The sequence below is a fragment of the Lolium rigidum genome, chromosome 6 (genome assembly GCF_022539505.1).
Source record: "Lolium rigidum isolate FL_2022 chromosome 6, APGP_CSIRO_Lrig_0.1, whole genome shotgun sequence".
Lineage (NCBI taxonomy): Eukaryota > Viridiplantae > Streptophyta > Magnoliopsida > Poales > Poaceae > Lolium > Lolium rigidum.
In genome coordinates, this window is record NC_061513.1 from 7202546 (window position 1) to 7229243 (window position 26698).

The 26698-nt window shown below is 41.2% G+C and overlaps 1 pseudogene; it reads left to right on the forward strand.

The window, feature by feature from the left end:
* Positions 1-745: 745 nt before the first annotated feature.
* Positions 746-26030, forward strand: LOC124662112 (annotated as a pseudogene).
* Positions 26031-26698: the final 668 nt, after the last annotated feature.

Here is a 26698-nt window from a genome sequence, read left to right on the forward strand (position 1 = left end):
CTCTATTCTTATGAATGGAAAATGTGTCGATACATTTGTACATTCTCCTTATGAACTTAAAATTTGTTAGTTACATTTGTGTTATGAATGTGTCATTTGTACATTGTCCCTATGAACTTAAAATGTGTTAGATACATTTGTGGTATGAATGTAAAATGTGTCATGTACATTTTCCCTATGAACTTAAAAATGTGCTAGATACATTTGTGCTAGATACATATGTGCTACATAGTCCCGAGCCTCACAATAGCTTTGTCGATTCCCTTTTCGCAAAAAAAGCTTTGTATATTCCCATGTGGAGTGCATGGAGCTTTTAGCTTTCCCCGACGTTTCTCCCAGCAGTTGGGACAGGGTAGCGGTAGAGTGAACTGCATCAGCACCCTCGAAGACGACATGCTCCTCCTTGTTCACACATGCCTTGGATGCTTCCGCACATAGCCATCCTCTCCTTCCGGTGGCGCACGCATGGGCTAGCCTCCCCTACATCCCATTCCCCTCGTTAGCAGTGGCGCACACTAGACCACACGGGCCAACGCAAAAGTACAGTTTTGGCGACCGATTTGCGTCTACCCACTGGAGATGCCCTTAACATCTCTACAATTTCCCCATGGTAATCTCCAATAAATTCCAACATTCCATCGAGCTGCACCCTCCTAGCCTAGAGAGAAACCTTGACCCAATGCTTCCCCAAAGCCGTCCCTTAGGTTTAGCTACCCATGGCAGGCCATGTGGTGGCGCCCATGAAATGGGGCGATATCGTTGCAGCCGTTGTGGCCTCCCCACGAAGGGTCATGTCTGCAGCTTCACCGATGAATTGCTGGTGCGGGTGGTGATGCATGTGGTGGCGTCACCAATGGTCGACCCTATTCATGTTGCCGACTACATCAGCGCCCTCCCTGGCGACATCCTCGGAACCATCACCTCCTTGCTCCCCACTGAAGACATTGTCCGCACACAATCTCGCCATGGTGGATCCACCCATGGCACTCCTCCGCCCCGCTCCGACGTCAATGATAGAGACCTGAACCAATGGGTCTCTGGTGACAACCTAGTCCCGATCATCTTAGAGTTACTCTCCTTCCCAGGCCGGTGCTACACCCATCAACTTTGTCTCAACACGCTAAGCCGCCACTCTCGGGATGCAGACCGCTACCCTATGTTCGGCGGCTAGTTCTAGTCCCCGATGCCCGATTTCCTTAATGACCCTAGTTTCACCTACATGCGGGTGCTCGGCCACGTGCCCCTTCAAGTCATATACAAATAAGTTAGAGTTTGAGATCTCAATATTGCTGTTGGTGGACCGGCCATAGTAGAAGATGATTCAGAAGAGGCACCATCTGTTTTGTTGAGTATATGTATAGAAACATGATCGTACATAGATGATTCATGGAAGACTTCTGCAAAATGTTTTGCATACTATCTTGGCACTGCAAATGAAAATGATCTTTTCTTTACTAATAATTTCTTCGGGCCACAAGTGCATGAGCATTTATAAGATATTAGGATGGAGAGACCCAATGTAGAAGATATGAATAAGAAAGGTCTGTCACTGGAGTATATTTTCAGAAGCTTATTATACTCTCTTGAGAAAAGTGTCTTTGTCCCCCTCCCTTCTGATAAACTAGGCACTGGAACTTGTACTTGTGTTCCTGTGAGGAGCGGGAATTAGTTTGTGATAAATTAAAATACTAATAGAGACCAGTTTCGTCGAGAATGTTACATACACTGTTCATTACTTTCTATATATAAAGCCTGAGTTTTTGTTTGTAGGGTAGGGGATCTACAGGCCGAGAAGAAATGTAGGTCTGACGCCTTATTTGGTATGCCATATTCCTTTATATATGAATATACTGGTGATGCTGATTATTTAGAGAAGATGAAAAATGATGATGCTTCAAGAATGCTTATTGGTTTCCCTGACAAGTGTGGAAACACTGCTCCATTTATCAATAGCATCGACAACCACTCTCGTAAGTAGTCACTCTCTATTCTTATGAATGGAAAATGTGTCAGATACATTTGTACATTCTCCTTATGAACTTAAAATTTGTTAGTTACATTTGTGTTATGAATGTGTCATTTGTACATTGTCCCTATGAACTTAAAATGTGTTAGATACATTTGTGGTATGAATGTAAAATGTGTCATGTACATTTTCCCTATGAACTTAAAAATGTGCTAGATACATTTGTGCTAGATACATATGTGCTACATAGTCCCGAGCCTCACAATAGCTTTGTCGATTCCCTTTTCGCAAAAAAAGCTTTGTATATTCCCATGTGGAGTGCATGGAGCTGATCTTTAGCTTTCCCCGACGTTTCTCCCAGCGAGTTGGGACAGGGTAGCGGTAGAGTGAACCGCATCAGCACCCTCGAAGACGACATGCTCCTCCTTGTTCACACATGCCTTGGATGCTTCCGCACATAGCCATCCTCTCCTTCCGGTGGCGCACGCATGGGCTAGCCTCCCCTACATCCCATTCCCCTCGTTAGCAGTGGCGCACACTAGACCACTCGGGCCAACGCAAAAGTACAGTTTTGGCGACCGATTTGCGTCTACCCACTGGAGATGCCCTTAACATCTCTACAATTTCCCCATGCTAATCTCCAATAAATTCCAACATTCCATCGAGCTGCACCCTCCTAGCCTAGAGAGAAACCTTGACCCAATGCTTCCCCAAAGCCGTCCCTTAGGTTTAGCTACCCATGGCAGGCCATGTGGTGACGCCCATGAAATGGGGCGTACACTGTTGCAGCCGTTGTGGCCTCCCCACGAAGGGTCATGTCTGCAGCTTCACCGACGAATTGCTGGTGCGGGTGGTGATGCATGTGGTGGCGCCACCAATGGTCGACCCTATTCATGTTGCCGACTACATCAGCGCCCTCCCTGGCGACATCCTCGGAACCATCACCTCCTTGCTCCCCACTGAAGACATTGTCCGCACACAATCTCGCCATGGTGGATCCACTCATGGCACTCCTCCGCCCCGCTCCGACGTCAATGATAGAGACCTGAACCAATGGGTCTCTGGTGACAACCTAGTCCCGATCATCTTAGAGTTACTCTCCTTCCCAGGCCGGTGCTACACCCATCAACTTTGTCTCAACACGCTAAGCCGCCACTCTCGGGATGCAGACCGCTACCCTATGTTCGGCGGCTAGTTCTAGTCCCCGATGCCCGATTTCCTTAATGACCCTAGTTTCACCTACATGCGGGTGCTCGGCCACGTGCCCCTTCAAGTCATATACAAATAAGTTAGAGTTTGAGATCTCAATATTGCTGTTGATGGACCGGCCATAGTAGAAGATGATTCAGAAGAGGCACCATCTGTTTTGTTGAGTATATGTATAGAAACATGATCGTACATAGATGATTCATGGAAGACTTCTGCAAAATGTTTTGCATACTATCTTGGCACTGCAAATGAAAATGATCTTTTCTTTACTAATAATTTCTTCGGGCCACAAGTGCATGAGCATTTATAAGATATTAGGATGGAGAGACCCAATGTAGAAGATATGAATAAGAAAGGTATATCACTGGAGTATATTTGTAGAAGCTTATTATACTCTCTTGAGAAAAGTGTCTTTGTCCCCCTCCCTTGTGATAAACTAGGCACTGGAACTGGTACTTGTGTTCCTGTGAGGAGCGGGAATCAGTTTGTGATAAATTAAAATACTACTAGAGACCAGCTTCGTCGTCAAGAATGTTACATACACTGTTCATTACTTTTTGTATATAAAGCCTGAGTTTTTCTCTGTAGGGTAGGGGATCTACAGGCCGAGAAGAAATGTAGGTCTGACGCCTTATTTGGTATGCCATATTTCTTTATATCTGAATATACTGGTGATGCTGATTATTTAGAGAAGATGAAAAATGATGATGCTTCAAGAATGCTTATTGGTTTCGCTGATAAGTGTGGAAACATTGCTCCATTTATCAATGGCATTGACAACCACTCTCGTAAGTAGTCACCCTCTATTCTTATGAATTTAAAATGTGTCAGATACATTTGTACATTCTCCTTATGAACTTAAAATGTGTTAGTTACATTTGTATTATGAATGTGTAATTTGTACATTGTCCCTATGAACTTAAAATGTGTTAGATACATTTGTGGTATGAATGTAAAATGTGTCATTTGTACATTTTCCCTATGAACTTAAAATGTGCTAGATACATTTGTGCTACATACATGTGTGCTACATACTCCCGAGCCTCACACTAGCTTTGTCGATTCCCTTTTCGCAAAAAAAGCCTTGTCGATTCCCATGTGGCGTGCATGGAGCTGATCTCGGGCTTTCCCCGACGTTCCTCCCATCAGTTGGGACAAGGTAGCGGTGGAGTGAACTACATCAGCACCCTCGAAGACTACATGCTCCTCCTTGTTCACACGTGCCTTGGATGCTTCCATACATAGCCATCCTCTCCTGCAGGTGGCGCACGCATGGGCCAGCCTCCCCTACATCCCATTCCCCTCGTTAGCAGTGGCGCACGCTTGACCACTCGGGCCAACGCAAAAGTACGGTTTTGGCGACCGATTTGTGTCTACCCGATGGAGATGCCCTTAGCATCTCTACAATTTCCCCATGCTAATCTCCGATAAATTCCGACATTCCATCGACCTGCATCCTCCTAGCCTAGAGAGAAACCTTGACCCAATGCTTCCCCAAAGCCGTCCCTTAGGTTTAGCTACCCATGGCAGGCCATGTGGTGGCGCCCATGAAACGGGGCATATAATGGTGCAGCCGCTGTGGCCTCCCCATGAAGGGTCATGTCTGCAGCTTCACCGATGAATTTCCGGTGCGGGCGGTGATGCATGTGGTGGCGCCACCAATGGTCGAGCCTATTCATGTTGCCGACTACATCAGAGCCCTCCCTGGCGACATCCTCGGAACAATCATCTCCTTGCTCCCCAATGACGACATTGTCTGCACACAATCTCCCCATGGTGGATCCACCCATGGCACTCCTCCGCCCCGCTCCGACGTCAATGATAGAGACCTGAACCAATGCTAGGCTGCAGTCTTAGCCCCTCAAAGGAGCAATGATGGATTGTCTTCCGCAGAACTGGTTTTTTAGGTTCATCATCACCTTTCTCCCTAGATTGCCCTTGGCCTAGGCGCCACCAGTTCTAGGATACTCCTTGAGTCTTCTAACTCGATTGCTGATTGGTGTTCTGCACTGCTAGCTTTGAAGAGATCTCATCAACCTCCATCGACTCCAGGATTACTGATGGCGGCACTAGTTTTGCAGATTGCTCTACCTTGTTTACTTGAAGGATTATTTTTTTCACCACCCATGCTGGATAGCAGACTTACCGCCATCTGCATCTCTGGTTTTGGCCAATGGACTCACAACTTCTTTTCTTGCCATCAAAGGCATCCATCTATGACTAGCCCACTCGAATGAGCATCGCCGAGTTTCCCTCGCCAAACCTACCAATTTTCATATCTCCTAATTTTTTTGAACAAAATGTGAGAAAGAACTCCATTCTATTATGCTAACAAACTGAATACAGGAGAAGCATAGAGGAAATATACTCTCACACGACCGATAGTTCTTAGCTCTACCATGGTCTGCTCCCAGTCTCTCCCACCACCCATCATGCAGTTGTGCATCGACAATTGTCCTGGAGATGGGTTCTTGACCAAATTTGAAGGCCATGGGCAAATCACCGGTCTTCCAACAAGGTGTATGTCTAGCCGGTCAGTTCAACGATGCTTTTAAGTTTGAGCCATTCACACAAAATTAAATTAGGCAAGTTCAATAATTTCTAACTCATACCACATCATCAACTCATTTGTTTAATTCCTAAATAAAGGACTCCAATATTGGATAGGTACGTTAAACTAACCTTGAAATGTCATGTCCTTTCGTTATGAATATCTTGGTACTTCACCTTGATGAAATCGTCACTCCGCTTCTTCTTCGCTGTCATGCATCTGTTCATGCATCTGAAGCAACAGTCTTAGTATAGGGCTTCGACATTACAACTGACTATGAATAGCTCGTCCACATTAATTGCGCTTCATAACACTCATAAGCAAACCAGAACCAGACCCTCCTTATTGATGGAGCTTCACCATGGCCTGAGCATCGGCTGGATTATACAGAGGTTTGTTCTCCATAATCTCAGTCTTTAGTGTTGTTTTTGCTGGTCTAATCCTTGATGAAATTTTGTGGAGCATTGGTTTGTGACAGTCGGATCATTGCTTGGATTTCATGGACGGGGTGGAACATGGTTTACGACAATCTGATCATTACTTGCATTACATGAAGATAGCTTCTACACGACATTATCATCGATGACTTTGTGAAACATGTTTTGCGACGGTCTGATCATTGCTTGGATTACATGCAGGAAGCTTCTGGACGGCGTTATCATCGGTAATAATAATGGTGGTATGGATTTCGACGACCTGGCCATTATGACAGTATCGGGGGTAGATGGATTTTGACGATATGGTCTTAACTAATTACATTGCGCCTCCTTTTCTGTTACTCATCTGTGCTAGGTGCCTTGTCATACACCGTCATGGAAGACAGTGTGTTAAAAGTTACCCTAACTATATCCTCTCCTGGCTTGAATATCCTTGTAGTTGTGTGATGCCAATAGGCGTAAGAGTGTATCCCTTTATCTACTGGTGGCATAAGTATGGCTGCCAGTTGTTGTGCTCTCACTTTCGTGGAACTTCTCAAAGTGCTGGAAAGTCAGTGCAACATCCCATAGGAAAAGAATACTTCTCTATCCTAAACATCTTTATGCATTGTAATCACGGTCGCCGTTTGCTTTGCCCAACCACCATGCTATTTGACTACCATATTCATACATATGTTCTACATAAGGAACATGGCTCTCTCCAACTCTTGATGATCCTGGCCAAAACATCAATACTTCCAATATTCCTATTTTCCCATGATCTTGGCCAAAAACATGAATATTTTTAATGTTCATATTTTCCACAAAAATAACATTGAAAAAGACACAAGTATTTGCTTGCAATGATCATTCGTTGTCTACCTAATTAAGCTCTTGACAGTTGGTCTTAACATAACAATTTTACTACATACCTGCATAGATGCTAAGAGGCGAAGGAAGCGTTCGCTTGTTATGTATAAGAAGAGGAGAAAAATGCTTCCATTTGTCCCAACTGAAAATAGAGTTCAGAGGCTCACATACATGTCATCTACAGCCACTACTTTGACATCTTCAAGGATGGAGTTCAGTAATGAGTTGACTTAGGTGCCTAGTATTGCCCCTAAGTCTTCCAATCAAGCAAAATTGCAGGAAGGTGGTATGCAGGTTAGAAATTTTATTACTTAAAATATTTTATTATATTTTTTGATCTCTTGGTGCCTAACCATGCATTCCTCGACTTTTAAGGTTCTTTCAGAAGTGGAGAAAAAATCATAGAGCTTTGCAGAACGATGCAAAAAATAGGACAATGCCCTCCACTACTTGTGGTTTTTGTTTTATTATGCTTCTAACATTTTCATGTTTTTCAGTATAGATGGATTAAACTAATGCATATTTATTTTCAGCTTCATTGTGCATGTTGATGCATATATTAAGGATATCTTCAGCAATTTGTGGTATACATAGACAAGTCTATCCGACGAAGTGCCTTTGTCACAGGCCTTGTCTCATAGATGGAAGCAAGAAGGCACAGAGTTAGCAATGAAGAAAAAACTCAGTCAATGAGAGAAGAGAATCTGAAACCAACTACGAAAATGGGTCCAATAATAAAAACGAAAACTTATGCGTGAGACACCTACAAAAGGTTGATTATCAAGCTATGCGGTGATTACTATGCTAACCATTTCCTGGAGGACTCAAAAAAGAGGGAGATGAGAATGATAAACAAAAGGAAATTGAGGAGGAACAAGAAGAAAATGAATATGATGAAGCTGAGGGCGGATAAAGCTGCAATGGAACATTTTTTTGAGGACCTCGCCATCAAAACGGTCTAAATAACCCTCATCAAATACTTGTAAAACATCAAATGGGAAGGTCAAATAGTTGGACAAACAATGTATGTATTGAAGTTCGAGATCTGAATACTGCTGCTGGTGTGGCAGTAACAGTAGAAGTTGATGCAGGAGAAGCCATCATCTGTTATGTTGAGTATATGTATGAGAAACATGATGGTACGCATATGATTCATGGAAGAATTCTGCAAAAAGGTGCAAACTGTCCTTGGCAATGCTGCAAATGAAAGGAAGGTTTTTCTTTACCAATGTTCCCTTTGTTCCACAAGTGCAAAAAAGAGCTTTTAGAAAGGAAAACCACTTCTGAACTTGGAAGCATATGCTCCGGGTACCCGAGAGATCATTTCAAAATGTCAACAAAAATCTGAACCACGCCAAGTTTCGCGGGAAATTGACATTTTGTGTGTTCTGTGTGAAAAAGATAGAAGAAATTTCTTTTGAAAAGGTTTTTTAAGCACACAAATTTGTCTTTTTTCCACACAACACAAATCTGTTTTTCACGAACCAACTTTATAAGAACATATAATGTCGAGATGTATGCGACAATTTTATGTTCATATTTTTAGATATTTTAAAATATGTTCAAAAATTATTTCAAAAACCGATAGCATATGCTCCCGGGTGCAAACGCCTCGTCCATTTAGAAGTTATTTGGATGGAGAGGGCTGAGGCAGAGGATATGAAGATGGTTTGCCACTGAAGTATATTTGCAATTACAAAGACTTAAAATGTTGTGAGGAAGGTGCCTATTTTCCCTCCCTTGTGATAAATTGGGCACTGGTACTTGTAGTTGTTGTGAGGAGCAGGAATCAAGTTGTGATTAATTAAAATACTATCAGATACTAGCTTCGTCTTCAAGAATGTTACATACAATACAATGTTCATGGCTTTCTGTATATAAGGCCTAAATTTTCTCCCGAGTGGAGGGTAAAGGGACCTAAGTCTGGAGGAAATGTAGGCCTGAAGCCTTATGTGGTATGCCATTTGCCTTCATATCTGAATATACTGGTGATGTTGAGTATTTGGAGAATAGGGAAATGACGATGCTTTCAGAAACCTTATTGCTTTCCTTTGACAAATGTGGAAATGTTGCTCAGTTTATCTAAGGCATTTACAACCACACTATGTAAGAGCTACTTCCTGGCGCCGTTGCAAGACCCGTCACACGCAAGCAAGGGTCATGTCTGCAGCTTCACCGATGAATTGCCGGTGCGGGCGGCGATGCATGTGGTGGCGCCACCAATGGTCGACCCTATTCATGTTGCCGACTACATCAGCGCCCTCCCTGGCGACATCCTCGGAACCATCACCTCCTTGCTCCCCACTGATGACATTGTCCGCACACAATCTCCCCATGGTGGATCCACCCATGGCACTCCTCCGCCCCGCTCCGACGTCAATGATAGAGACCTAAACCAATAGGTCTCTGGTGACAACCTAGTCCTGATCATCTTAGAGTTATCTCCTTCCCAGGCCAGTGCTACACCCATCAACTTTGTCTCAACACGCTAAGCCGCCACTCTGGGGATGCAGACCGCTACCTTATGTTCGGCGGCTAGTTCTAGTCCCTGATGCCGGATTTCCTTAATGACCCTAGTTTCACCTACATGCGGGTGCTCGGCCACATTCCCCTTCAAGTTATATACAAATAAGTTAGAGTTTGAGATCTCAATATTGATGTTGGTGGACCGGCCATAGTAGAAGATGGTTCAGAAGAGGCACCATCTGTTTTGTTGAGTATATGTATAAAAACATGATTGTACATAGATGATTCATGGAAGACTTCTGCATAAAGTTTTGCATACTATCTTGGCACTGCAAACGAAAATGATCTTTTCTTTACTAATAATTTCTTCGGGCCACAAGTGCAGGAGCATTTATAAGATATTAGGATGGAGAGGCCCAATGTAGAAGATATGAATAAGAAAGGTCTGTCACTGGAGTAAATTTGCAGAAGCTTATTATACTCTCTTGAGAAAAGTGTCTTTGTCCCCCTCCCTTGTGATAAACTAGGCACTGGAACTGGTACTTGTGTTCCTGTGAGGAGCGGGAATCAGTTTGTGATAAATTAAAATAATAATAGAGACCAGCTTCGTCGTCAAGAATGTTACATACACTGTTCATTACTTTCTGTATATAAAGCCTGAGTTTTCTCTGTAGGGTAGGGGATCTACAGGCCGAGAAGAAATGTAGGTCTGATGCCTTATTTGGCATGCCATACTTCTTTATATCTGAATATATTGGTGATGCTGATTATTTAGAGAAGATGAAAATGATGATGCTTCAAGAATGCTTATTGGTTTCCCTGACAAGTGTGGAAACATTGCTCCATTTATCAATGGCATTGACAACCACTCTCGTAAGTAGTCATCCTCTATTCTTATGAATGGAAAATGTGTCAGATACATTTGTACATTCTCCTTATGAACTTAAAATGTGTTAGTTACATTTGTGTTATGAATGTGTAATTTGTACATTGTCCCTATGAACTTAAAATGTGTTAGATACATTTGTGGTATGAATGTAAAATGTGTCATTTGTACATTTTCCCTATGAACTTAAAATGTGCTAGATACATATGTGCTACATACTCTCGAGCCTCACACTAGCTTTGTCGATTCCCTTTTCGCAAAAAAAGCTTTGTCGATTCCCATGTGGCGTGCATGGAGCTGATCTCGGGCTTTCCCCGACGTTCCTCCCAGCAGTTGGGATAGGGTAGCGGTGGAGTGAACTGCATCAGCACCCTTGAAGACGACATGCTCCTCCTTGTTCACACATGCCTTGGATGCTTCCGCACATAGCCATCCTCTCCTGCCGGTGGCGCACTCATGGGCCAGCCTCCCCTACATCCCATTCCCCTCGTTAGCAGTGGCGCACGCTTGACCACTCGGGCCAACGCAAAAGTACGGTTTTGGCGACCGATTTGCGTCTACCCGCTGGAGATGCCCTTAGCATCTCTACAATTTCCCCATGCTAATCTCCGATAAATTCCGACATTCCATTGACTTGCACCCTCCTAGCCTAGAGAGAAACCTCGACCCAATGCTTCCCCAAAGTCGTCCCTTAGGTTTAGCTACACATGGCAGGCCATGTGGTGGCGCCCATGAAATGGGGCATATACTCTTGCAGCCGCTGTGGCCTCCCCACGAAGGGTCATGTCTGCAGCTTCACCGATGAATTGGCGGTGCGGGCAGTGATGCATGTGGTGGCGCCACCAATGGTCGACCCTATTCATGTTGCCGACTACATCAGCGCCCTCCCTGGCGACATCCTCGGAACCATCACCTCCTTGCTCCCCACTGACGACATTGTCCGCACACAATCTCCCCATGGTGGATCCACTCATGGCACTCCTCCGCCCCGCTCCGACGTCAATGATAGAGACCTGAACCAATGGGTCTCTGGTGACAACCTAGTCCCAATCATCTTATAGTTACTCTCCTTCCCAGGCCAGTGCTACACCCATCAACTTTGTCTCAACATGCTAAGCCGCCACTCTGGGGATGCAGACCGCTACCCTATGTTCGGCAGCTAGTTCTAGTCCCTGATGCCCGATTTCCTTAATGACCCTAGTTTCACCTACATGCGGGTTCTCGGCCACGTGCCCCTTCAAGTTCTAGAGTTGATGCTACCCATGTCGTCGTCTCTTATGTTTTCCTTCCTCCACGTTGCCACCTCTGGCCTACATCATTTCCCACATGATCTCACGGGTTAATTTTCCAAATCTCATAAATCTCACTCTCTCGGATCAAAAACTATGGGATCACCGTCCACGCCATGATCGTGGCATGCCCTAGTCTCCAGAGATTGTTCATGGAAAGAAACTACTACTTCTGTTGCAACCACATCATGTCCGAGAGCCTTGTGAGCCTCAGACTGTTGGTTGACCCATGCAATTTTGTGATGGAGGAACTCATCATTGTATATACTCCAGGCCTATAAAAACTGATCCTCCAGGAGAAAGGTAATGGTCCAAGAATCATATGAGTAAATGTTTCACCAAAACATGTGATTCTCGTTTGCCTACACATTGACATGATGTCCACCTGCCTGCAACCTTATTTAATTACCTTATTTCATATTCTATTTCACTTGATTCAGGCAATGGTTGACAACAATTTTATGTTACCTTTTAGAAATTGGAAGATCATGTACATGGTTATCAAAGCTCTGAAGTTAAACCATGTCATTGAGGTCCTCAAATGCTTTCCGTGGTTACAACAACTTCACATCTGGGTGAGTTGGTAGTTAATCTTTCTTTCTAGAGTCTTAGCTCGCCCCCAAGCCCATCACTACTGCGTCCTCATTACACAAACTCGATCCCAAAATTTCCATTTTCTTTTCCTACCTTCTCGACCGTTCCCACATTGCATTCATTTAGCCATCAAAATGCTGCCAACTTTTGATAGGAATCCCTTGTTAGACTCCTACAAACAGTAGGAACTTAAATTGTTGGTATTCAGCCTAGCAGTTATACTTGAAAACACAGAACAAGTTTGCATCTTAAAACTCAAGAGTTAAGACCTAGAGGCATGAGAAAACAATTGTAACATCATTTTCTCAAATAACTGGGTAAACCTGGGGAACAAATTAACTACAACACTAGGCAAAAAATGTGTTATGCACACATCGGCGAATTTGTTGCACCCTTCACTCCTTATAGATATTGTCCTTTCCAACTTAAATGGGGCATGCTGAGAGGCATGGTTTTGAAATCAACTAGATCCCATCATATTGAGATACATCCACTAGATCATTGCATGAAACTCCAGGCTTCCACCCATGTACATGTTCTCAATAAAAAGGATCCAGTCTACTTTTCTCCCGAATTCCTTACTATTTCATCTTGGTCGGAGCAAGTCTCCATTTCCGGCACTTATCACATTGTACAACAGATGTATCCATAGAGTATTTTATTATTTTAGGCGTAGGTAATAGTTTTTTCTCATGGCCATTCTCATAAGGAATAATTTGACATGGTGCACTTTTTTAGGAGTGTTTGTTGTCATCATGTTTAGATCCCTTGGCTAGATAACAGTTGGTACACAGCTAGAGCTGACTGAAGTTCTGATATCCTTAATCTAGATTCCAACGTTCCATTAGAAGCAAAAAATGACAGGCATAACACCTCTATCTAGGCATCAACAATCTATTACACCACCATAAATTGCGAACATATATTTAACAGATTGGCTAACATAATGCTCGAGGAACCTAGGCTAGATACTGTCCGAGATGCCATTATCATTAGTAACATAGCATGATGTAGCAGTGGAAAATAGAGTGTACCAATTGCAATAGCAGATGACCCTATTCTACAAACAACCCTAATATCTAGTGTCCTAATTATACCGAATCATGGTTATATTGTGAAAAATGAATCCTGATCCCCAAGTATTTCCATTACTCTATGAAACAAAGTTCTCCAAAATCAAAACTAATTTGGTATGGATAAAAGATCTTACAATTTCTACCTTTGGCTAGAAACATCAAATATATCGTACATGTAAAATCTCCGAACAAGAATGGCTACATCACACGTTCCTCGGAAGTCCCATTCTTGGAAGCAAACAAACACGATTAATGTTAGAATCATTTCATCCAGACATTTGTCAAGAAACTATCTAATAATTTATTCGTAACTAGAAGACGCATCTAAATAGAAGAGGGGGAGAGCCAAGGTGGCGGGCTTTGTTGAGGGCATGGAGCCTACTGAAGAACTTGGCCTTTCGAGGCCAGCGTCGCACTAATTTGGTTGGCCGCCATGGGAGTGGGAAGTTTTACTCTCCCGTGTCTTCCTCGCCTCATGTGTCTTCCTTTGACTCTATGGTGGGGACATCGTCTTCCCACTCTGCCTCCTCCTCCATCTATGTGTCGGCACTACTAGAAAAAGGCTTATTAGTGGCGCACCACTTTTGCCTATTAGTGGGTGCACCACTGCTAATAGTTAGCAGTGGAGCACCAGTGCTATCTGGATTAGCAGTGGCACACCACCTAGTATGCTACTACTAGTTCCATAATGCGCCACTACTAAAAGTGAGAGGTGTGCCACTAGACAAAAAGTAGGCTCACCACTGCTAAATTTTGAAATTTGGATCCAGATATGGATCTAGATCTGGCACAATTTTTTTTGAATTTTTTGCTTGTTATTTTTTCTCGTTTTTATTTTCCGGATTATTTGTCCCATTCATGTTCATGCTCATAGCCTAGCCGTTGGTGAGGATGTAGCCGTTGGTGAGGATGGAGGAGGAGGAGGAGAAGGAGTGGGGGAGAAGAAGGAGTGGAGGAGGAGGAGGTGGCCGGAGTTGAAGAAGGTGGAAGAGGGGGGAGTGGACGAGGAGGAAGTGGAGGAGGTCGGAGTGGTGGTGGAGGAGGAGGAGGAGGAGGAGGAGGAGTAGAAGGAGGAAGAAGTTGGAGGAGGAGTAGAGGAGGAGGAGGAGGAGGAAGTGGTGGAGTAGTAGAGGAGGAGGAGGAGGATGACGAGGTGGAGGAGGAGGCCAGAGTGGAGGAGGAGGAGGGTGGGGATAAAGGTAAAGTGCAGCCGATAATTTCAAATTTGGAGGGAGGATTTTTTTCCATATTTTTTGAAATTTCTGCCCGAAATCTAAAACCTGAAAAAACTCATGTTTCTGGTTTGATTTTTGGGAATCTAAAATTTGGCTAAACGACCGCGGGTCGTTGAATTCATGACACAATTTTGCGTAGATACATTTTCATATAAAAAATATTTTCATCGGAGGTCGTATGCAACCAGAAATCCCGTTTGACCGATACATGACACAATTTTGCAAAAAAAATCGAAATTCATGTTTAAAAATTCTCACTAAAATTAGATGACATAATATATGAGCATCTCGAAGGATTTTATTTTTTGAAGTTTCTATCTATTTTTTCATTTTTTCCAAAACCTAAAAGGCGATGGTGGGGTTGGGAATTTTGGGCAGAGTGGCGCACCTATATATGGTGTGCCACTGCCACCTCCTGCCCATACCTATACCCTGGCGCACCCAGCATAGGTGCACCACTTCTACCTCAAATAACAGTGGTGCACCACTACTAAGTGCCGGGTGGTGGTCAAACAATGGCCATCCCTAGTGGTGGCGCACCACTCACCCGGTGCGCCATTGGTAACATTGCTAGCAGTGGAGCACCACTTTTTGGTGAAGCAGTGGCGCCCCAGTAAAGTGGTGCGCCACTGCTAGAATTCTACGGCTAGGCCTTTTTCAAGTAGTGCGGTGTCATACAAATTCACATCGTTCCTCTGAATCGGTGATGATGCTGTCTTCACGTTATGCGACGTCTTTTGACTGAGGTGCAGGGAGATCTTCCTCCCACGTCGCATCGATAACCATAGCTAGATGTGGGATGTCAGTAAGAGAATGAGGATGGGTGATGTAGGAGGCGTTAGTCAAGAGATGGTGGTGGTGGCCCTCCTTTTCTTCTCCTCCCGTGTTTGGGTGGTGTGTCACAGGCTCAAGGGTGGGGGTGGGGCCATCTTGTGCATGGACCACCACCAATTGTATATCATAACTAGAAGTATCAAACACACAACTTCTATTCATTAGTCTTGCACAAGCTTATTCACTTAGAAGTATTTCTGTTATTATGCCCTGTTGCGACATCGCCTGTGGCACAAGACAACCTGTTGTGAGGCATGTGGCATGGGGTTTTGTAAGGGGTGTTGTATATAATTCTGAAATTTTGATTGCATGTGTTGATTGATCGATGAACATGTTAATAGGTTATTGGATTGCTTTTGTTCTATGGCTGATCAGTCGATATATACTATCCTGCATATATCTCTAGTGAAATGGAATTTGTAGGTAATGAACAGTGTTGTTAGCTATTATTGCCGAAAAAGTGCTGGTAATCTATTGCCGCGAGAAGTATGTGGGAAACCTACTTCTGGAAATATGCAGAAATGTGTCACTCAAGAAACTTTAAATGTTAATAGAACATTAGTTATACTAATAAGAATGTGTTATTAAAATAGATCATCCAAAAGCTTGTATGGAGTGACCAACTTCCATTGATTCGTGCGATGCACCACATGTTTATCGTCTCGGCGACCTGCCTTGCACTCATTGAATCATAAAAAAACTGCCACCCTTTTGTATAAGGATCCATATGATAAACTTATGTTCACTTAGTAAAAGACAAATTTACATTGGATGATCCAAAATTAACTCTTAGTGCCCGCATTAAGGACTTCGGTAGCTCACAACACATCAATTATTATAATTTGTTAATTAGTTTGCAATTTAGTTGCCCTGTTATATTTGAACTGTATGTTGTAACATTGTAAAACTATGCACAAAAGATGACCTCCTTTCTATCAAAGTTACAGTTGATTGTGTGAAGCACATAACTTCTTTGTATTAGAGTCATATACCCCAGTTAAACTTGTGTGTCATATACCTTTCATCGCACACATGCCATCATGCAATATTATCCCACTTTCCAAAATACCAAAATAGAATCATCTAACTAAGTGACACCTATCTAGAAGATTTTGAAAATAACAGTGATTATCTAAAGTACTACTAAATGACACCGTAGGTGAAAATATTTCAAAAAGGAGTTCGTAAAGAAGAAATAAAACCGAAGATAGAAGGGATGATGCCAGAGAGAAAATTTACCAACAGTCCCCTCGAGGTTGTGCTTATTGACCTTCTTCTTCTGATGGCCTATCATGTCGCATCGGCCACAATAATCAGCTCCCGGCGTGATAAAAGTGTGATGAGCCCACCGACCTTGCCTCGTCACCGACCCTGCCCCATCCCCTTCCACCACCTCACTTGGAAATACTCAAATGCGTCAACAATTCTGGCTATACCAAGCTCACACAAATTGCAGAAACTAATAAATCACTAGCCTATTGGTTGAAATCAACCCGATCACTTATCATCAGGGATAAGCGATTCCACGAGCCAAATTTCTCAAATAAAATCACATGACCCCTAGCTACCACTTTTTATAACACTACAAATCCTTAACAAAGTTGTTCAACAGAATATTGCCGGTACAAAGAAAATGGAAGGAACAACGATACTAGGTTGAAAGATCTACACACAACTAGCATCTACAAGCAGTACTAATATGTGTCACCAGATCCTTCGAAAGCTTAAAATTCAAATTATTTTGGCTACAAACCTCATAGAACTCTTCGGAAAGGACGAAGCTAGTAACCTATAGGCTCTAAACTAATCCAATCACCTAAGCATCAATTATTCAACGAGCTGAATTGGCAGTAGCAAAAAACAAAATCTAACCCAATTAACATAAGAAAGATAATTTGTTGTAATTTAGTTATGGTGAACTCGCCAAGACAAAACAAAGATCTAATATGCAAGGAATTGTAGAAGGTGTCAGTGAGAAGATGGATTACCATGCAACACAACGGGGAAAATAGTATCTCGTGCTGCTCATGCTCCTCCGTCTTGTGGAGCCTCATCTGCACATACACTACCGTACCCTATCCACGTGAGACCCAGTCAAGACGAACACCCTAGGCACTCTAACCCTCAAAAGGCGAGGCAAGGCTGCACTTCGAATTAATTGGAGACGAGAAGTTGAGGCTGTTTCTCCCACTCATTTTCCCCAGAGGAAAGGTGGATCTCGTCGTCTTCGATGGAGGAGGCGCAATTTCCCTTGTCCAAGGCCATCTCAAAGCCGCCCCAAGCGTTGCTTCACGTGGTGCTCCCATGGGCCGTAGTGCTTCGGCGGCAACAAAGTCGCTAACAATCCTTAACAAAACAGAGCAAGTTTGGATAACATGTGATATCTATACATTGTAAAAAAAAGTGTGTGATCTCTATTATTATTTAGATTTCCAAACGATATAAGCTACGCACTATTGCACATCCATACATAATACATGTGCCAGGAGATCTTCCTTTGTTTAGATAAAGCTAACACAATGGAAACTCATGTACAAAGACGCTACGTTATTACCAGGCAGGGGCACTAGTCACCCTACTCTAAAATGGATTTTTTTTTCAACGCAGCACACAGAGCACCTCTACTTGAAATAATACGTACTCAAACTCGCGTCCATGAGGATTTCCATCTTGTTGGGTAGGTGGTACATTACCTCGCCGAGCCCAACCAAGGTAGGCTCACTTGTTCAAACAAGAATATTCATGGAGTATATTAGTAATTTGTTTAGATTAAGGCTATACTTATCACAAAGTGATATCTTCAATTTCTTCTAAAGTCACACATACATGTAGCTAGGATTGCACCATCTATACAACTTTACAGAAGCATGCAGAAAATGAGAATGACATCCACTTGTGGTTTTAATTCTCGCGATTGGTACTTTCCTAGACCCATTATGCTTGTTATAACATTTTTGTGTTTAATATAAAGGAACTAAACTAACACATATTTATTATCAATGTAAGCGTGCAGGCTGATGTTGATATTAAGGATATCTACAACAATTCACGATACACCCTGATAAGTCTATGAAATGAAGTGCCATTGCCACATGCCTTGTCACGAATATCGAAGCAAGCAGCCGCGCAAAGTTAGGAATGAAGAAAAAAATTCAAGTGACGAGATGAGGGAATTTGACCCCAAGTGCAAAAAATGGGCCTAGTAGTGAAAAAAAACATATATGGTCAAGATGTACAAGGCTAGTAAGCAAGCTATGTGTTGATTACAATCCCGCCCAAGTTGATGAGAATGATGAACCAAAGTAAAATGAGGAGGAACAAGAAGATATGAAGATGATGAAGCCGGGACTTGGGCTGGGGGATAAAGCTGAATAGGAACATGTTTTGAGGACTTCACCAGCAAAGTGTCCTAAAAATGCCCCAGTAAATACTTTTAAAGGAAACAAAAAATAAATCGAATGAGAAGGTCAGACAGATGGGAAAACATTCTCTAAAGAAGTTCTACACAGACGTGTTAGTTTTAAATCTCAATATTGTTATTGGTGTGGGCAATGATAGTATAAGATTCTTCAGGAGAAGCCATTATCTCTTTTGTTGGTTAATTGCATGAGATACATGATGGTACACAGATTTTTCATGGAAGAATTATGAAAAATATTTGGCAATGATGCAAATGGAAGGGAGTATTTCTTTACTAATGATTCTTTAGGGACAAAAGTGTAGAAAAGAGCATTTATAACCTATTAGGATGGAGAGGTCCAAGGAAGATGATAGGATTGAGAAAGGTTTGCCGGTGGATTATATTTGCAAAATTTTATATTGTCTTAAGAAAGTTGTATTTTCCCTCCATTGTGATAACTTCGGCACTAGTAGTTCTCGTGAGGAGCTGGAATCAGTTTGTGATGAATTTGAAATATTGTTAGAGATCAGCTTTGTCTTCGAGAATGTTACATATAATTTTCATGACATTATGTATATAAGGGTTGATTTTTTCTCCCGAGTGTAGGGTAATGGTACCTATAATGGCTGGAAGAAATTTAGGTCTTAAGGCTTATTTAGTATGACATTTTCCTGCATATCTGAATATACTTGTGATGTTGGTTATTTAAAGAACATGGTACATGACAGATTAATCCAAATGGAAACATTGCTCGTTTTATTGATCAAGTAACAACCATACCCCATAGGTTGTCACAGACTATCCTTATGAACTTATAATGTGTCAGATACATTCGCACACTATCCTAATGAACGTAAAATATGTTAGATACATTTAGTCATCCATTGTTTTTTCTGTCAATCAATTTTTGTTTTTTTGCAATTCCTGCAGAATTTTGTTAAATTTTTTATCTAGAAATACAGAATATCCTTATATATTTTTAATACCACCAAGGTTCGAAAGTTATGGCAAGAAGAAGCGAAATATCAAATGTGTGAGATACAACATTGACGGTAAGAGCCATGTCCCGTTGGTCGCTTGCGGTAATATGTCTCGTGGTGACACCCTGTGCTATGACTATTGGACATGAGTATGTGTACCCAATGCATCACTTCATCTAACTTATTCCAAAAAAATGACCTGCCCAACATTATCAAGTCTGTGAATGGCTGCATTTTTAACATTGGCTGTGGAATCCAGTAATTTTATACATAGTTCGATTTTCAGAGGTCCACAAATGGCAAAAAAAAGTGATAGGTGCTAGTGTTGTTAGTAGTGAAACAAGTGGCTTCACTTTTACTCTGGAGTTCCTGCTTGATTAGAGTCTTTTTGAGCTATTTGTATCCCTTGTGGGCATACATATCTGCCCATGTCCTTATATGTACGGATAACTACCTATGAGTCCCAATGAGAGGCACATTCATAATTGGGAGAAAAATACTTCTCCGCATCTACTTAACTCTCAGATGCTTGCAATCAGATTATTATAAGATAGGCCATGTCCATCCAGATATGATAAGCAAGGTCCTTCTTGCTAGAATGCAGTCTTAACTCCACATACAATTCAATGAGAAGAATCAGTAGTAGGAAAACACCAATCACATCCAAGTAACAAAACAAATGCATTTTCCAGCAATTTCATTCCGGAAACTCCCCAAGACAAAACAAAGATCATCTGTGTAACATGATTCCATTTACCCTCCATTCTGGAGAAAAAACTCAGCCTTGTTTTTCTTGAAACGGAGGCAAAAGCTTTGTAGATAACATTCTCAAAGATAAAGCTGGTCTCAAAGATGAATCTGGTCTCTGATAGTAATTAATTTATCACCAACTGATTCCTGCTCCTCACAACAACTACAAGTACAAGTTTCCACTACTCAGTTCATCACAATGGAGCAAAAAAAGGAACTTTCTCAGGAAGGTATAAGCTTTTGCAAATATACTCCACTGACAAACCTTCTTCACATCCTCTGCCTTGGCCTCTCCATGTTAATAGCTTTTAAATGTTGTTGTTGGCACTTGTGGTCCAAGTGAATAATTAAAAAAGAATACCTCCCTTTCATTTGCAGCATTGCCAAGCACAGTTTGTGAACCTTTTTGCAGAATTCTTGCATAAATCATCTCTGTACCATGATTTTTCTCATACATATACTCAACACAATGAATGATGGCTTCTCCTGAAGAAACTTCTCTCATTACTGCTCCACTAGCTGCAATATTGAGATCTCGAACTTCCAACACATATGTATAGAACTTCATCGAATAAAATTCTCTAGGTATACCATAAACTACTGAAGATAACTTTAATATCTGCATCATCATGCATAGTGAAACTGGAAATAAATTTGTATTAGTTTAATTTCTCTATACTTAAAAAACATAAAATGTTAGAAGCATAATGGGTCCAGGAAAGTACCACTCGCTTTAGACAAAAACCACAAGAAGTGGAGGGCATTACCCTATTCTCTGCATGGTTCTGCAAAGCTCTATAGTTTCTTTATCCATTTTTTAAGGAACCTTGAAAGGCGTGGAATGTATCGTCAGGCACCAAGAGATCCAAAATATAACAAACTATTTTAAGAAAACAATCCTAACTTGCATACCACCTTCCTCCAATGTTGCTTGATTTACCTTGTATTCTAGGTACGTAAGTCAACTCATTACTGAACTCCATGTTTTAAGATGTCAAAGCAGTGGTTGTAGACAACATTTCTGTGAGCCTTGGAACTCTCTCTTTAGTCGAGACAAATGGAAGCATCTTCCTCCTCTTCTTGTGCATAACAAGGGAAAGCCTCCTACGCCTCTTAGCATCTATACATGTATGAACTAAAATTGTTATGTTATGACCAATTGTCAAGAGTTCAATTGGGTAGACAATGGATGATCATTGCAATAAAATATTTCAAAAACCGAGGGCATGTGCTCCCGGGTGCAAATGCCTCATCAGTTTAGAAGCTATTAGGATGGAGAGGGCTGAGGAAGAGGATATGAAGATGGTTTGCCAGTGAAGTATATTTGCAATTGCAAAGGCTTAAAATGTCGTGAGGAATGTGCCTATTTTCCCACCCTTGTCAGAATTTGGGCACTGGTACTTGTAGTTGTTGTGAGGAGCAGAAATCAGGTTGTGATAAATTAAAATACTATCAGATACTAGCTTCGTCTTCAAGAATGTTACATACAATACAATGTTCATGGCTTTCTGTATATAAGGCATAAGTTTTCTTCCGAGTGGAGGGTAAAGGGACCTAAATCTGGAGGAAATGTAGGCCTGAAGCCTTATGTGGTATGCCATTTTCCTTCATATCTGAATATACTGGTGATGTTGAGTATTTGGAGAATAGGGAAAATGACGATGCTTTCAAAAACCTTATTGCTTTCCTTTGACAAATGTGGAAACGTTGCTTAGTTTATCTAATGCATTTACAACCACACTCTGTAAGTAGTCACCGACATCCTTATGAATCTAAAATATGTTAGATACATTTGTACTATATCCTTATGAACGCAAAATGTGTTAGATACACTTGTATATTAGGTGTCAATTTTTCCAAGCAATCAATTTTCTTTCTGCAATTCTTGCGGAATTTGTTTGAAATATTTTTATATTATGTCCTGAAAGATAGCATGTATTCATATTAGTCTAATACTATTAAGCTACTGTAGGGATGGCAAGACGCATAATATCAAATGTGTGAGGTACAACATTAACGGCGAGAGCCATTTCTTGTAAGTCGATTGTCGTGATATCGCTCGTGGAGAGAAGCTATACTACGACTGCAATGGACATGAGTATGCGTACCCAACACATTATTTCATCTGACATGTGTTTTGTCAGAGATCAGCTTTGTCTTCGAGAATGTTACAGATAATTTTCATGACATTATGTATATAAGGGTTGAATTTTTCTCCCGAGTGTAGGGTAATGGTACCTACAATGGCTGGAAGAAATTTAGGTCTTAAGGCTTATTTTGTATGACATTTTCCTGCATATCTGAATATACTTGTGATATTGGTTATTTAAAGAACATGGTACATGACAGATTATTCCAAATGGAAACATTTCTCGTTTTATTGATCAAGTAACAACCATACCCCATAGGTAGTCACAGGCTATCCTTATGAACTTATAATGTGTCAGATACATTCGCACGCGATCCTAATGAACGTAAAATATGTTAGATACATTTAGTCATCCATTGTTTTTTCAAGCAATCAATTTTATTTTTGCAATTCCTGCCGTAATTTTTTTGAATTTTTTTATCTAGAAATACAGCATATCCTTGTATATTTTTAATACCATCAAGGTTCAGAAGTGATGGCAAGAAGAAGCGAAATACCAAATGTGTGAGATACAACATTGACGGTAAGAGCCATGTCCGTTGGTCGCTTGCGGTAATATGGCTCGTGGTGAAACCCTGTGCTATGACTATTGGACATTAGTATGTGTACCCAATGCATCACTTCATCTAACCTATTCCAAAAAGTTTTGACCTGCCCAACATTATCGAGTCTGTGAAAGGCTGCATTTTTAACATTGGTTGTGGAATCCAATAATTTTATACATAGTACGATTTTCAGAGGTCCACAAATGGCAAAAAAGTGATAGGTGCTAGTGTTGTTAGTAGTGAAACAAGTGGCTTCACTTTATTGTCCCTCTACCTCCCAAGATGCCATCTTCTCATTAATATTTTTATTTTTACTCTGGAGTTCCTGCTTGATTAGAGTCTTTTTGAGCTATTTGTATCCCCTGTGGGCATACATATCTGCGCATGTCCTTATATGTACGGATAACTACCTATGAGTCCCAATGAGAGGCACATTCAAAATTGGAAGAAAAATATTTCTCCGCATCTATTTAACTCTCAGATGCTTGCAATCGGATTAGTATAAGATAGTCCATGTCCCTCGAGACATGATAAGCAAGGTCCTTCTTGCTAGAATACAGTCTTAACTCCACATACATTTCAACGAGAAGAATCAGTAGTAGGAAAATACCAATCACATCCAAGTAACAAAACAAATGCTTTTTCCATCAATTTCATTCCGGAAACTCCCCAAGACAAAACAAAAATCATCTGTGTAACATGATTCCATTTACCCTTCATTCTGGAGAAAAACTAAGCCTTTTTTCTTGAAACGGAGGCAAAAGCTTTGTACATAACATTCTAAAAGTTAAAGCTGGTCTCTGATAGTAATTAATTTATCACCAACTGATTCTTGCTCCTCACAACAACTACAAGTACAAGTTTCCACTACTCAGTTCATCACAATGGAGCAAAAAAGGAACCTTTCTCAGGAAGGTATAAGCTTTTGCAAATATACTCCACTGGCAAACCTTCTTCATATGCTCTTCCTTGGCCTCTCCATCCTAATAGATTTTAAATGTTGTTTTTGCACTTGTGGTCCAAGCGAATAATTAAAAAAGAATACATCTCTCTTTCATTTGCAGCATTGCCAAGGACAGTTTCTGAACCGTTTTGCAGAATTCTTGCATGAATCATCTCTGTATTATGATTTTTCTCGTACATATACTCAACACAAAGAATGATAGCTTCTCCTGAATAAACTTCTCTCATTACTGCTCCACTAGCTGCAATATTGAGATCTCGAACTTCAACACATATGTATAGAACTTCATCGAATAGACTTCTCTAGGTATACCATAAACTACTGAAGATGACTTTAATATCTGCATCATCATGCATAGTGAAGCTGAAAATAAATTTGTATTAGTTTAATTTCTCTATACTTAAAAAACATAAAATGTTAGAAGCATAATGGGCCCAGGAAAGTACCACTCGCTTTAAACAAAAACCACAAGAAGTGGAGGGCATTACCCTATTCTCTGCATGGTTCTGCAAAGCTCTATAGTTTCTTTATCCATTTTTAAGGAACCTTGAAAGGCGAGGAATGTATCGCTAGGCACCAAGAGATCCAAAATATAACAAACTATTTTAAGAAAACAATGCTAACTTGCATACCACCTTCCTCCAATTTTGCTTGATTTACCTTGTATTCTAGGTACGTAAGTCAACTCATTACTGAACTCCATGTTTTAAGATGTCAAAGCAGTGGTTGTAGACAACATTTCTGTGAGCCTTGGAACTCTCTCTTTAGTCGAGACAAATGGAAGCATCTTCCTCCTCTTCTTGTGCATAACAAGGGAAAGCCTCCTACGCCTCTTAGCATCTATACATGTATAAACTAATTTTTTTATGTTATGACCAATTGTCAAGAGTTCAATTGGGTAGACAATGGATGATCATTGCAATACAATATTTCAAAAACCGAGGGCATGTGCTCCCGGGTGCGAACGCCTCATCCATTTAGAAGCTATTAGGATGGAGAGGGCTGAGGCAGAGGATATGAAGATGGTTTTCCAGTGAAGTATATTTGCAATTGCAAAGGCTTAAAATGTCATGAGGAAGGTGCCTATTTTCCCTCCCTTGTCTTAAATTGAGCACTGGTACTTGTAGTTGTTGTGAGGAGCAGGAATCAGGTTGTGATAAATTAAAATACTATCAGATACTAGCTTCGTCTTCAAGAATGTTACATACAATATAGTGTTCATGGCTTTCTGTATATAAGGCCTAAGTTTTTCTTCCGAGTGGAGGGTAAAGGGACCTAAATCTGGAGGAAATGTAGGCCTGAAGCCTTATGTGGTATGCCATTTGCCTTCATATCTGAATATACTAATGATGTTGAGTATTTGCAGAATAGGGAAAATGACGATGCTTTCAGAAACCTTATTTCTTTCCTTTGACAAATGTGGAAACGTTGCTCAGTTTATCTAATGCATTTACAACCACACTCTGTAAGTAGTCACTGACATCCTTATGAATCTAAAATGTGTTAGATACATTTGTACAATATCCTTATGAACGTAAAATGTGTTAGATACATTTGTATATTAGGTTTCAATTTTTCCAAGCAATCAATTTTCTTTCTGCAATTCTTGCGGAATTTATTTGAAATATTTTTATATTATGTCCTGAAAGATAGCATGTATTCATATCAGTCTAATACTGTTAAGCTACTGCAGGGAGGGCAATAAGCATAATATCAAATGTGTGAGGTACAACATTGATGGCGAGAGCCATTTCTTGTTAGTCGCTTGTCGTGATATCGCTCGTGGAGAGAAGATATACTACAACTACAATGGACATGAGTATGCGTACCCAACACATTATTTCATCTAACATGTGTTTTGACATGCCCAACACTCAGAAGAGGATAGGGATTTATGGCAGCATTGTTGGGAAATCCAGTAACTTATATACAATTGGATTTTCAGAGACCCAGAATAGTGAAAAATGATATGTGTTGGTGTTGTTAGTGGTGAAAGCCTTCATTCAGTTGTAGAGTGAGAGAGAGAGAGACAAATGGGATCTTCATTTCACTTCCCCTCTACCTTCGAAAGATGCCAAAGACTTGCAATGTAGCGGTTAAGTAAATACATTTCTGCCAAAGAAAATGTGGTTTTGTTTATGGGCCTTTCCACTCTTGTGTACGTGAACAAGAACTTGATTATTTCGCAGAATGGGAGAGTACCCAGGATAGGGTATCAGTGATGAGGAATCGCTACATTCTGATCATCCTACATTACACAACATTACGAGTAGAATGCACATCTGCTAGAAGTGAAAGTTATACAATGTTTTAGTTGTATGTTGATTCTGGGACTGTTTTGGTTGCATGTCTGGCCGGTCTGTAAAAAATTATCTCCAGTGAATTGAAATATTTGCTATTGGGTGGCTATAGGCGGTAGTCGTATGTTATAAAAACGCTTCATACGTTAAGAAAATCGGATGGCTCGTTCCTAAAAAAACTGGTATCTTTACTATTAGGCGCCGATTGGCGGTGGTCG